The sequence below is a fragment of the Euprymna scolopes genome, chromosome 22 (assembly GCF_053919585.1).
Source record: "Euprymna scolopes isolate OS-2025 chromosome 22, ASM5391958v1, whole genome shotgun sequence".
Lineage (NCBI taxonomy): Eukaryota > Metazoa > Mollusca > Cephalopoda > Sepiida > Sepiolidae > Euprymna > Euprymna scolopes.
In genome coordinates this window covers 95633721-95646237 of record NC_136503.1, presented here as the reverse complement: position 1 = coordinate 95646237, position 12517 = coordinate 95633721, and the positions used below count along the sequence as shown (strand labels likewise).

The window sequence follows — 12517 nt, the reverse complement described above, 5'->3', positions numbered from 1 at the left end:
ACAGAGGAAAATGGGTATGTTTGATCTGGCAGAACGGTGATTCATTAAAATGTATGGCCTGCGTTGGCGTCTGGTCCACAAAGTATGGAAATAAAAAATATTAAAATTTAAAAAAAAAACGTTTACAAGCGTTTTTGATAAAGATGTACATAATAATACTTTGATAAGTATGTTTTAACTTAAATAGGGATGATATAATAAACATGTGGGGTCTGCGTTCGCGCCTGGCCTCCATAGAATGGAAATAGGCATAAACTTTAATGAAGACTTTTCATATCAATCTGCGTAAGTATACTTTGGTAATTATGTTTCAGTTTGAAACAATATGGTATATAAAATTATGGGGTGTTCATTCGCGCCTGACCTCCATAGAATGGAAATATCACACAAAGTTTAACAAGGTTTTTTTTAATATAGATCCACAGAATATTGTGATAAGTTTTTCAGTGTGAAGAGGTATGGTATAATAAATTATGGGGTTTATCTATTTTATTTTTACTGCCATTATATTTTGCTTTGGTTTTGATAGCCCCAAATTCGAAGCTATCTCTTTACATCCCTTCCTTTTCATAACCTATCATACTTTTATAAATTAGAGTCCATTTTCTGTAGGTTGTTTTTGAACCCAGTCAACGATGGGTACTTTTGCTAGTATATATATATATATATATATATGATAAAAAATAAAAAATAAACATATATATATATATATATATAGATAGATTAATATATATAGATTTATATATATATATATATATATATATATATATATATATATATATATATAAGTTTGAGGCAGGCTTCCACTGGGTAACACCGGGTAACGAGCATGCTAGTTATATATGTATATATATATATATATATATATATATATATATATATATATATAAAACGAGCCCTGCTAGTTATATATATATATGTATGTATATATATATATATATATATATATATATATATGTATATATTATATGGAAAAATGCGCGCATGAAAAGTAATATTCTTAAGATTTTATTAAACCTGGAAAAGTAAAGGACAAGAAATTCAACCTGGAAAAGTAAAGAACAAGATATTCTAGCAAAGTAAAAAATAAGAATTTTGTAGACTTAAAATATTGCAGTTAAAAATAAAATTTGAATATTGATAAATATTTTATTTATTATTTGCATATGTTATTGTTTATTGTTGAGTTAGAAAGGGTGTCAGTCGCTGGATAGAACTTATTTCCCCCCTATTATTTGCATACATTTATGTAGTGAAAATTGTTTGAATAAAATTAATTCATTTGTTAGTTAGTTAGTAGATGGAATTATTAATTTTATAATTTACATAAAAATTAATAATTTTATTATATCATAATTAGGATCATTTAATTCATTAATTAAACAACAGCATATGCAAATAATAAATAGTTAATTATGTCCAGTAACTTGTTGATTCTGTTAAAACATTTAATAAATACAAATTTGGTAGGAAACTATGCACATTATTAGAAAGCATGCATAATAACATATGGGTTACAGAATTAGAAAAGTAGGTTAAATTCCTTTGTAAAACAACAAGGAAAATGGGAAATTTCCTGGTCATCAGAAATGGTTTCAAAAACGTGCAAATCGTACGTGTTGATAAAACGTGAATTATAATCACGTTGACCAGACAAACACGTGATTTCTCAATATAGGAAAGAGTTCGGAGTTAGTTAGAGAGAGTCAGACGAGAGTCAGATCGGTGTCGAGGAGTCAGGGGAGTTAGACCAGCCTTACTAGGGAAGCAGAGAGGTTCAGACTGAATCTTGGCACCGTCTGGAAGCGAGAGGGTTTTAAAAGAAGAAGGTATAAAGAAACTTTGAATTCCTGGATTCAAAGCAATTGACCGGTCATATGGAAGAAATAAATGATCATCATGTTTTTCATAACATGCGTCTTCGTGTTGTTATTCAACAGAAAAGGTATTGTCCATTTATGTTATAAGAACCTTTGATAAAATCATCATCTAAAAAAAATGTGTTAGAAAGTATATGTGTCAAACTATAAATGTTATATAAACACTCCCGTTTCATACAGAACTGTCAAAAGCATAAATGACAATCTCTCGGTCTATCTATCTATATATCAAATCGCCTCTCAAAGTGTATTAATATGAACTTTGTGTTTATAAAAATGTATAACTGTCTCTCTCTTTACATGTACCTGTTAATGCCACCAATATGCTATATCCCACAGTACACAATATGAACTACAACAAGTATATAAGTTGTCATCTAACCAAGAAGACTAAATAAGAACAACGAAACATATACGAATATTTAGTACCTTTCGTCTAATAATAACAACCACCAGCGTAACACTATCCTGGATCCAACTCCTTTCCGATCTACACCAATGATCTTATAAATCACTAAAACAATTCGTAGACATTTATGCTGACGACACATCTATCTATGGCAACACTTACAAAAACGTAAATGACAAAGTTCTCATCTGATTCTCTCTCTCTCTTCTGATCTGAAGCACGTGGTAATATGGGGAAAGAGGTAGCTGGTAAATTTTAATACATTTAAAACCAAGCTTCTTACTTTAAATCATCAACGCTCTGATCCCTGCGGTGCATCAGTGGAAATGCATGTCTCTCGTTTTGAGGCGGTTCTATGTTTTGACAAGCTTCATGGTCTGACTTTTACTCCTGATCTTAAATGGAACATGTACATAAAATCCATTTCAAACGTCACTGGAAAAAAAGGGTTTAATCATACTACTGCTCCAGTAGATATCTGACTGCGGATGCAATTCTCTATAAGAGCCAAGTACGTCCAAGAATAGGTACTCTTGTCACATCTGGGCAAAATCTACTAAAAACATCTTATCCTGTCTTAACAGAGTACAAAATAGACTTCCTAACCAACTGGGGAATTTTTTTCTTTTCTTCCCTGCAATCTTTTCCCACAGAAGATACGCAGCGATCCTGTCTCTGGTTTATTATTATTTTCATTGCAAGTGTTTGTCTGAGCTCCAATCTCTGGTGTCTCATTGCCTAAATTACACGAAAAATAATGTTCTACCTGAAACCACTATCAATAATTTCGCTCACTATCTGTGCTTAAATAAAAACGTAGATTCTATGAAGATAGGTTCTTTCCTTGAAGTGCAGGGATGTTGATCTTTCACACGTTTCCCTGTTTTTTGCTGACAATATGGTTGGCTTCAAGTACAACGTAAACAAGCATTATCTGAAACGTCCCTTATAAAATCCAATTTTCCAAATTTCCAAAACTAATGATACTGTCCCATTGTACAGTCATTAACACTTATCCTCGAGTGGCCTCAAGAACTTAATAAGTGATGACTTTTTTGTAAAAAAAAGTAGAGACTAAACTATTCTTAGAAAATGAAGCCTTACTGACTTACCCTCAAATAAGTTTAAATAAACCTCTCCAACTAATAGTTTAGTCTTTTTTTTTTCAAAAGAGTCATCACTTATTAAGTTTTGGAGAGGGGTATTTAAACTTATTTGAGGGTAAGTCATTAAGGCTTCATTTTCTAAGGCATATTATTGTGGAATGTATATTTTCTTATATAGAAAGCATATTACGCAGTTTCCTTTTGTTGTTGTTATTGTTGTTGTTATTGTTGTTATTGTTATTGTTATTGTCGTTGTTATTATTGTTGTTGTTATTGTTATTGTTATTATTGTTGTTATTGTTGTTGTTGTTATTGTTGTTGTTGTTATTATTGTTGTTGTTATTGTTGTTGTTGTGGTTATTGTTGTTGTTGTTATTGTTGTTGTTGTTGTTGCTGTTGTTATTGTTGTTATTGTTGTTGTTATTGCTGTTGTTGTTGTTGTGGTGGTGGGTATTGTTGTTGTTGTTGTTATTGTTGTTGCTATTGTTGTTGTTATTGTTGTTGTTGTTATTGATGTTGTTGTTGTTATTGTTGTTGTTATTGTTGTTGTTGATGTTGTTGTTATTGTTGTTATTGTTGTTGTTATTGCTGTTGCTGTTGTTGTTGTGGTTATTGTTGTTGTTATTGTTGTTATTGTTGTTTTTATTGTTGTTGTTGTTATTGTAGTCGTTGTTGTTGTTGTTATTGTTGTTGTTGTTATTGATGTTGTTGTTGTTGTTTTTGTTGTTTTTGTTTGGTCGCCAATAATAGAGTAAAAGATAAACGTAAGTCTAAAAAATTTGTAGTCACGATATTCTTTTTAATGAAATGACTTTAAAAAACGCAATAATCTTGCGATATAATAAACAGATCTGTGGATACTACTTGTGTGGTATTTTACAACGACGCTGGTCTACACCAGGCGGTGTCTATTAAAAATGGCGAACGCGTAATAGAGTTACAGTTAAGACGAACAGAATGTGGTCTGTTTTATTGTTTGTTTTTCTTTTTTTTTAATCAGAAAACAATTCTGTTTTCTTTAAAAAGTAGAAAATATTTTCTTTTGTTAAGTTTGCGTGACTCGGTGAAAATGGTAAGTTATTTGAAAACATAAATTTTCATTTTTTATATATTTTTGATTTTTTATTTTGTATTTATTTAACCAATATTGACTGTTTAAGGATGAAGATACCATGGAATTTGTTTAAAAACGAAAGAATACGTGACTTACCTACATAGACAAATAAGTTGACTCCATGATTCCTGTAAAAAATGATAAAACCTCAGTTAGAAGTTACGAATTATTTCATAATTATAATGGCAGGCAAATGAGTACGAGAAAATACAAGATGCCTTAAGTAAGCACCGGATTTTTTGATAGTACTAACATAAATCTCTAGTGCCCTTAGAAGTAATCTACTCCGGCTGTAAACCCCTTGTTACGTTCCAACAACTTGTGGAAGGGTCCATAAAGTACTCATTGGCTTTCTCTTTTCTCCTTTTCTCCTTATTTTACTTCCTTTTTTTTACACAGTGGTCACCACTTATCAAGGCCCGGAAACCACTCAGGGATAAGGGTTATTGCAAGTACATTACGTTAGTGTGGAGACTTGATGAAGTGTTTACTTAAGGGGGTGGTTCATTAGGAATTTGTTAACATTGGACTTGAAGACATCCAAGTTGTAGTCAGGTGGGAAGCAGGCAGATTGAACAGAGTTCCATAGGCGTGCAGTTCTAAGAAAGAAGCTTTGTTCATGGAATCCACGTTTTGATTTAGGCATAGATAAAGAGTGGGGGAAATTTGTTTACAGTGGATTCAGCTAGACGGGTGTTTTTCGTGAAAGATTGGCGAGGGGGGACCAGAGATTGGAGTTCAGACGAGCACCTGCCATGGAAATAACGATAAAACAAGGATAGGTTCGCAACGTCTCTTCTGTGGGAAAGAGGTTGCAGGGTAGAGAAAAGGGCATCCCCCACTAAGCCACGAAGTCTATTTTGTACTCTGTCAAGGCAGGATAGGTTGTTTTTAGCAGCTCCTGGGCAGCAGTATTCCATCCTTGGACGTACTTGGCTTTTACATAGATAGAGAATTGCATCAGTAGTGAGATATCTTCTGTAGCGGTAGAAGGATCCCACCATTTTTCCAGCGACCTTGGCAACACACTTGATGTACGTGTTCCATTTCCGATCAGGAGTAAAGGTCAAACCCAGAAGCTTGGGGGGAGGGCAGAGATTGGAGTTCCTTCTTTCCTTTCCCAGCCTTACTTTATTTGCTTTGCTCTCTTTGTCGTTTCCATTTCGTTTTCTTTTCTTTTACTGTTTTCTTCTTTCATTATTTAACACTTCTTTACTTTGTTCCGTTCTTCTTTTGTTTAATTCGCTTTCTATATTTTTACAGCGTTTTTTTGTCTGCCTTTTGTTTCTTCCGTATCTTTTCTTTCTTTATCCATACGGCCGTTTCTTAGTTTCCTTATCGGCCTTACTGTATTTAGTTCTCATTTTCTGTCCAAAACACTTTTTTCTTTCTTTATCTATATTTTTTCTAATTCCGTTTATTTTCTGCCGTTCTTTTGTTCATTTACTTATTTATTTTCTCAGCTTCTAGGTCATGACAATGTCTGTTATTCTGTTTTCCTTGAGCTTAAAAAAGTCACAGAGAGCAAGGTCTGGGTAACAGTGAGGATGAGGAACTGTCTTTATTCTGATCTAGGTCATGACAATGTCTGTTATTCTGAGCACCCTTGGGAAAAATTCGCGCAAAATGTCCGAATCTTCAAAATAACTGTGTATACAGTTCCCACAATTATACCACACTGTGCAATTTATCTCTATAGACACGCGACGGTCCTTACCCATGAACTTCCTTATTTGGCCAACAACTCTGATGTTCTAATATCTTTACTTCTTCTACATATATCATTAGTGCTCACGACTTCTTGCTTTCGTTGAATCTCTTATGCCACTTAAAAACTGATCCTCGATTCATGCAAGATGGTCCAAAAGTAGCTTGAAACATCCCATACGTTTCGAAATTGGTTTTAAAAAAGTAAAAGTATAGGACTTACCTACATAGACAAATTAGGAACTATTTATTATGTGTGCATATTCGCCATCATACTGAAATAATAACGTTATAATTTTGAAAGCCATTCTTAACATAGGAAGGGGAGGGTGTTTTGTAACTATCCTGCGCTTCCACCTAACTATTTAATTAAATATCGTGAAGCTTAAAATTAACCATTTAAAAACTATCAAAAATAGCGCGGAAACAAAAGTTCACAAGCATAAGCTATAAGGACGGTCAATGAATACGAGAAACTCCGTTTAAAGTAAGTTTCAATAGTTTCTCTTATAGGCACTTTTATTCATAACACACACATAAAATTCCCTTCGAAGTAATCTCCTATGACTGCAATGAATTGTTGCAATTACTGCAATGTAAGCATTACAAAGATGTTGAGGAGTTTTTTTTTACATAGGCATCGCCACATTATCAAGGCCAAGAGGCAACTCAAGGTTATAGGGTTAAAGAGTGCACAGTAGAAATTGGACAATATAGTAATCATTAGTAATGAAAATTTGGTAAATTTAATAACTTATATGGAACGGCTCATCAAGAACTTATTTACTTTAGACTTGAACACAACCATATTGTAGTCAGCCGGAAAGCAGGAAAACGGAAGACAATTCCACAGGCGTGCAGTTCTAAGAAAGAAGCTTTGTTCATGGAATCTACGTTTAGGTTTAGGCACAGATAAAGAGTGGGGGAAATTATTGATAGTGTTTTCAGCTAGACGAGTGTTTCTTGTGAAGGTTTGGCGAGGGGGGGCCATAGATTGAAGCTCAGTTGAACAGTTCCATGAAAATTACGATACATCAGAGACAAACTCGCAACATCTCTTCTGTGAGATAGAGGTTGCAAGGAGGAGAAAAGGACATCTCCTACGAGGCTACGAAGTCTATTTTGAACTCTATCAAGGCAGGACAAGTCCTTTCTAGCAGCTCCTGCCCAGATGTGGCAACAGTATTCCATCCTTGGACGTACCTGGCTCTTATATAGATAGAGAACAGCATCAGCAGTGAGATATCTACCGGATCGATAGAAAGATCCCACCATTTTTCCAGCGGCCTTGGCAACAGATTTGATATACGTGTTCCATTTAAGATCAGGAGTAATGGTCAAGCCCAGAAGCTTGTCAAAACTTGAGGCCTCCTGAAGACGAGAGCCATTCATTTCAATTGATGACAAATGTGGATTAGAATGTTGATGATGTAAAGAGAGAAGCTTGGTTTTAGACGCATTAAAAGTAACCAGCCACTCCTTTCCCCATTGTACTACGTGCTCAAGATCAGAGGAGAGAGAATTGGAGAGAACTTGGTCGTTTACTGTCTTAGATGTGGTACCATAAATGGTAGTGTCGTCAGCATAAATGTCTACAAATGATGTAAGGATATGATTTGGAAGATCATTAATGTAGATCAGGAAAAGAGTTGGGCCCAGGATGGATCCCTGAGGGACACCGGCATTAATACTGTGAGCTTCTGATTTTTGCCCCTCAACTACTACTCTTATTAACCTATCAGAAAGAAATGATTTAATAATTGAGAAGACTTTTCCAGCTATACCATAGCTAGCGATCTTATTAAGTAAACATTTATGCCATACCCTATCAAAGGCTTTAGATATGTCAAGAGCAATTGCCCTAGAAAGATTGCCACCGTCGAGAGATTTGCTAATCCTATGCGATATAACTGTAAGGACATCTGCTGTAGATCTAGCAGAACGGAAACCATATTGAGTGTCACTAAGAAGGTTATTTTTGTTGAGATTGTTGATTACTTCTGTATTTAACACAGATTCTAGCAACTTACTCATGACGCAGAGGAGACTTATTGGCCTGTACTGAGAGGGGGATGAGCGATCACCTGAATTCTTAAATACAGGGCATACTGATGAGATTTTCCAGGGAGATGGGAAACTATTCTCCTTAAGATAACGTTTAAACAGTTTTGTAAGTATGGGGGCTAGTTCAGGTTGAAGTTTTTTGAGTACTATAATTGGAATACCGTCAGGGCCAGTTGCTTTACTGGAATCAAGGTTTTTGATTAGCTTGGCAACATCACGTACAGATATACGTATATCACATAGCGTGTTTTCTGATACAGGAAGAAATATTGAGGGTTGGCAGCCTTGATCGCAAAGGGTAGAATTAGCTGCGAAGTTCTTGACAAAGAGTTTGGCTTTGTCTGATGCTGACGAGATTACCTCAGGTCCATTGATAATAGTTGGGATGGAGCACACGCTTCTGTTCAGGATTCTGTTTGCTATTTGCCAAAACTGGTGGGAACCAAGCCGCTGCTCAGCTACTTTGGACTTAACAGATTGAGCATACGACTCTCTTGCGTTCCTTATTACTTTCTTACAATTGTTGCTGGCAGTCCTGAAAGCGGCTTTAGTTTTCATACATCTATTACGTTGGAAACAGTGGAAAAAGTGATTTCTGTGCGCAATGGCAGAAGCACATTCTGGAGAGAACCATGGCAGTTTTTTAAGTATGGGCGCTAGTTCAGGTTGAAGTTTTTGAGTACTATAATTGGAATACTGTCAGGGCCAGTTGCTTTACTGGAATCAAGGTTTTTGATTAGCTTGGCAACATCACGTACAGATATACGTATATCACATAGCGTGTTTTCTGATACAGGAGCAAATATTGGGGGTTGGCGGTCTTGGTCACAAAGGGTAGAATTAGTTTGGCTTTGTCTGATGGATTACCTCCCTTGCAATTTTTTCCTAATCTGCTCTAATGCTTGAAATTAAATATTTGTTTCTGTGCAAACACCCGTGGATTACATCGAGTTTATATATATATATATATATATATATATATATATATATATATATATATATATATATATATATATATATATATATATTATTTATATATTTATTTATTATTTTTAAAAACAGAAATCTACGTACACCCGTGTTCCGGGGTCCATCCCCTTTTCAGAGTAGATTGACTATTGTCTAGGACTCGAACCCCGGACCTTATGTATTTCAATCCAGCATCTTAATCCATCACGCTATGATGTCATAGACAATTTACTACTTAGTTTTTATCGTTTATCTATTTACGTGGTTTTGTTGGTGATTTTTTAAACGATATATATATGTGTGTGTGTGTGTGTGTGTGTGTGTATGTGAGTGTGTGTGTGTGTGCGTGCGTGCAGGAAGTTTTCATTCAAGCAGACAGTATTTAATACAATGGAGATACTGTGCTTTCTGATTTTTTAATGTTTTCGATTTTCTGTATAATCTTTTTTTATATCAAAATCGAAAATGAAAGTTCCATAGTAAAAAAGTCTCAAAGCATTCAACATTAGACCCAAACAACCTACTATTAATAACATTGCGTTCGCGAAAAGCAACAGCGTAGTAAAATGTCTGGCGAGAACGCCGCTCTTTTCCTAATATTGTGTTACCAATATATAAATGTATGTATGTTTGCATGTCTGCCTAAAACTTTCGACCGAGGCGCCGGATTTTCACAAGATCGTTTCGAAGCTTCTCCATTGCGACGACAAATACCGAAGAATTGGCTAAAAATATTACTTTCTTTACCCTACAAATGGACACTTTTCTACAGGGAGGAGTCGCTTTTTTCGCCGATATTTTCGAAAGACATCCCCTCTTTTCGATTGTCCAGCCTTAATTTAAACATACGGCACTTCCGGGTTCGAGCCTGCCTTCATGCTACCACTTTTTTCTTTTTTTTTTTTTTTTTGCTCGACACAAGCCTCATAACCTCCAGTTATTTAAAACATAATGAAAATATTATTTTTTTATTTGTTAAAAGACCGTGTAGACAAAATCTCCGCGTATTCAATCACCGCGAGCAGATAATTTGTCAACACGGTTTTTTAACAAATAAGAAATAATATTTTTATTATGTTTGAAACAACTTTAATAGTTTATTTTGGAAGTATATTCCATAAAGAAAATAAACAACCCACTTTAAAAACAGAAATTACGAGTTTTTTATATTTTATTCGCAGTTTTGTCTTAGGGGTGTCAAATTTGCCAGACTTTGTCAAAGCATCCTGTAAATTATGTAGCCATATATATATATATATATATATATATATATATATATATATATATATATATATATATATATATATATAAAAGTTTTAAAGATACATAGTTACATATTTGCACACATGTTTCAGTGGAATCTCAATTTAGACATACCCACATCATCAGACAGAAAAAAAGGGGCGTCACTGTTGGATCTGAAAAGGTGAGTATTTTTTAATTGAGATTCCACTGGAACATGTATGTACATATGTAACCAATCTTTGTATAATAAACAGACTATATGTCTGCTCTCTCATCCAATGACATCTCTTTAATAAATACCTGATATCAGCGGATCTACATCTACGAAACCAAACTATACAACCATCATATATATAAATATACCAAACTATAAAACCATTATATGTCATATATATATATATATATATATATATATATATATATATATATATATATATATATATATATACAGGGTGCCCACGAAGTCTGACTACATAATCTACAGGATGTTTCCACATAATGTAGCCAGACTTTGTGGAAACCCTGTATATATATATATATATATATATATATATATATATATATATATATATATATATATATATATATGTGTGTGTGTGTGTGTGTGTGTGTGTGTGTGTGCGTGTGCAGGAAGTTTTCATTCAAGCAGGCAGTAATTGAGGTACTTTGCTTTCTGAGTTTTTTTTATATTTTCGATTTTCTGTAAAAGCATTCTTACATCAAAATCGTAAATGAAAGTTCCATAATTCAAAATTCTCGAAGCATCCAACATTAGAACCCAGCAACCAATTATTAATACCATGGCGTTCGGGAATAGCAAACGTGTAGTAAAATGTCTGACATAAATGGCACCTTTTTCCTAATATTGGATTATGGATTCGTTGATTTATAAACTTTGATTTTTAATCGACTTTTTTTTTTTAAATATAATTTAACCTCCTATAACTCGATGAAACTTTCATTAATATGAAAATTGAAAAAATAAACCGTGAAACAAAGTATCTTTGTTGTGTTTAATAATATCTACTTTAATATATCTATCTTATGTTTTCGTATCTATCTATCTATCTATCTATCTATAAAAGTGAACGTGTCTGTCTCTCTGTGTGCATTTCCCTGCGCAATATCTCAATCAATTTTCAGTCCACAGTGTCGAAATTTGAGATGCAGGATAGTGAGATTTGGGAAAATCTTTGTAATCGGTTTTCGACTAGAAATTTGGTTGTTAAGGCGTCAAAGTTCAACGATGTGATCTTTGAGAACTCAACCAAACTTCTTTTCGGTATAAACACTTGAAATTTTAGATATAGGTTCTTTGGACATGAATCTTGATTAATAACTGGATTTGAACCCAAAACAATAAATGTTAAAGGGCCATAAAAGATCAGTATCGTTTTGAAGTTCGACCTTTAAGACGAAAAATATTTTAAAAAAAATGGCTAAAAATATTAATATCTTTACTTTCAAAATGGCTAAAAATATTAATATCTTTACTTTCAACTTGGCTAAAAATATTAATATCTTTACTTTCAAAATGGCTAAAAATATTAATATCTTTACTTTCAAAATGGCTAAAAATATTAATATCTTTACTTTCAAAATGGCTAAAAATATTAATATCTTTACTTTCAAAATGGCTAAAAATATTAATATCTTTACTGTCAACTTGACAGTTTTCTACAGGTGTGGTCCCTTTTTTCGTTAAAATTTTTTTAATTCATGCTGTCCTTTCGATTGTCTAGCGTTAATTTTAACCTACGTCATTTCCGGTTTAGCGGTAATCGTAACAGCCAAAACGTCAGGTTTTTTTTCTGTTCTTTTCCTCTTTCGCGGTACAGTTTCGAGCCTGCCATCCTACCACTACTTTTCTTTGCTTGCTCAACATACACATCCGACCAGCCGGGCAACGCCGGGCGGAAATACTAGTATATCTATAAAAGTGAAAGTGTCTGTGTGTGTGTGTGTGTCTGTCTGACCGTGTACATTTTCCTACACAATATCTCTGTCAATTTTCAGTCCACAG

At 33.8% G+C, this 12517-nt stretch overlaps 1 protein-coding gene across 1 annotated transcript in view; it reads right to left on the bottom strand.

Annotated features, from left to right (window-relative positions):
- Nucleotides 1-5158, bottom strand: part of LOC145243549 (type-1 angiotensin II receptor A-like) — a 1077320-nt gene extending 1072162 nt beyond the window's left edge. Inside the window, exon 1 of the mRNA XM_080106527.1 lies at nt 4606-5158. The gene's annotated coding sequence lies outside the window, so the exon portion shown is untranslated. The remainder of the gene's footprint in view (nt 1-4605) is intronic.
- Nucleotides 5159-12517: the final 7359 nt, after the last annotated feature.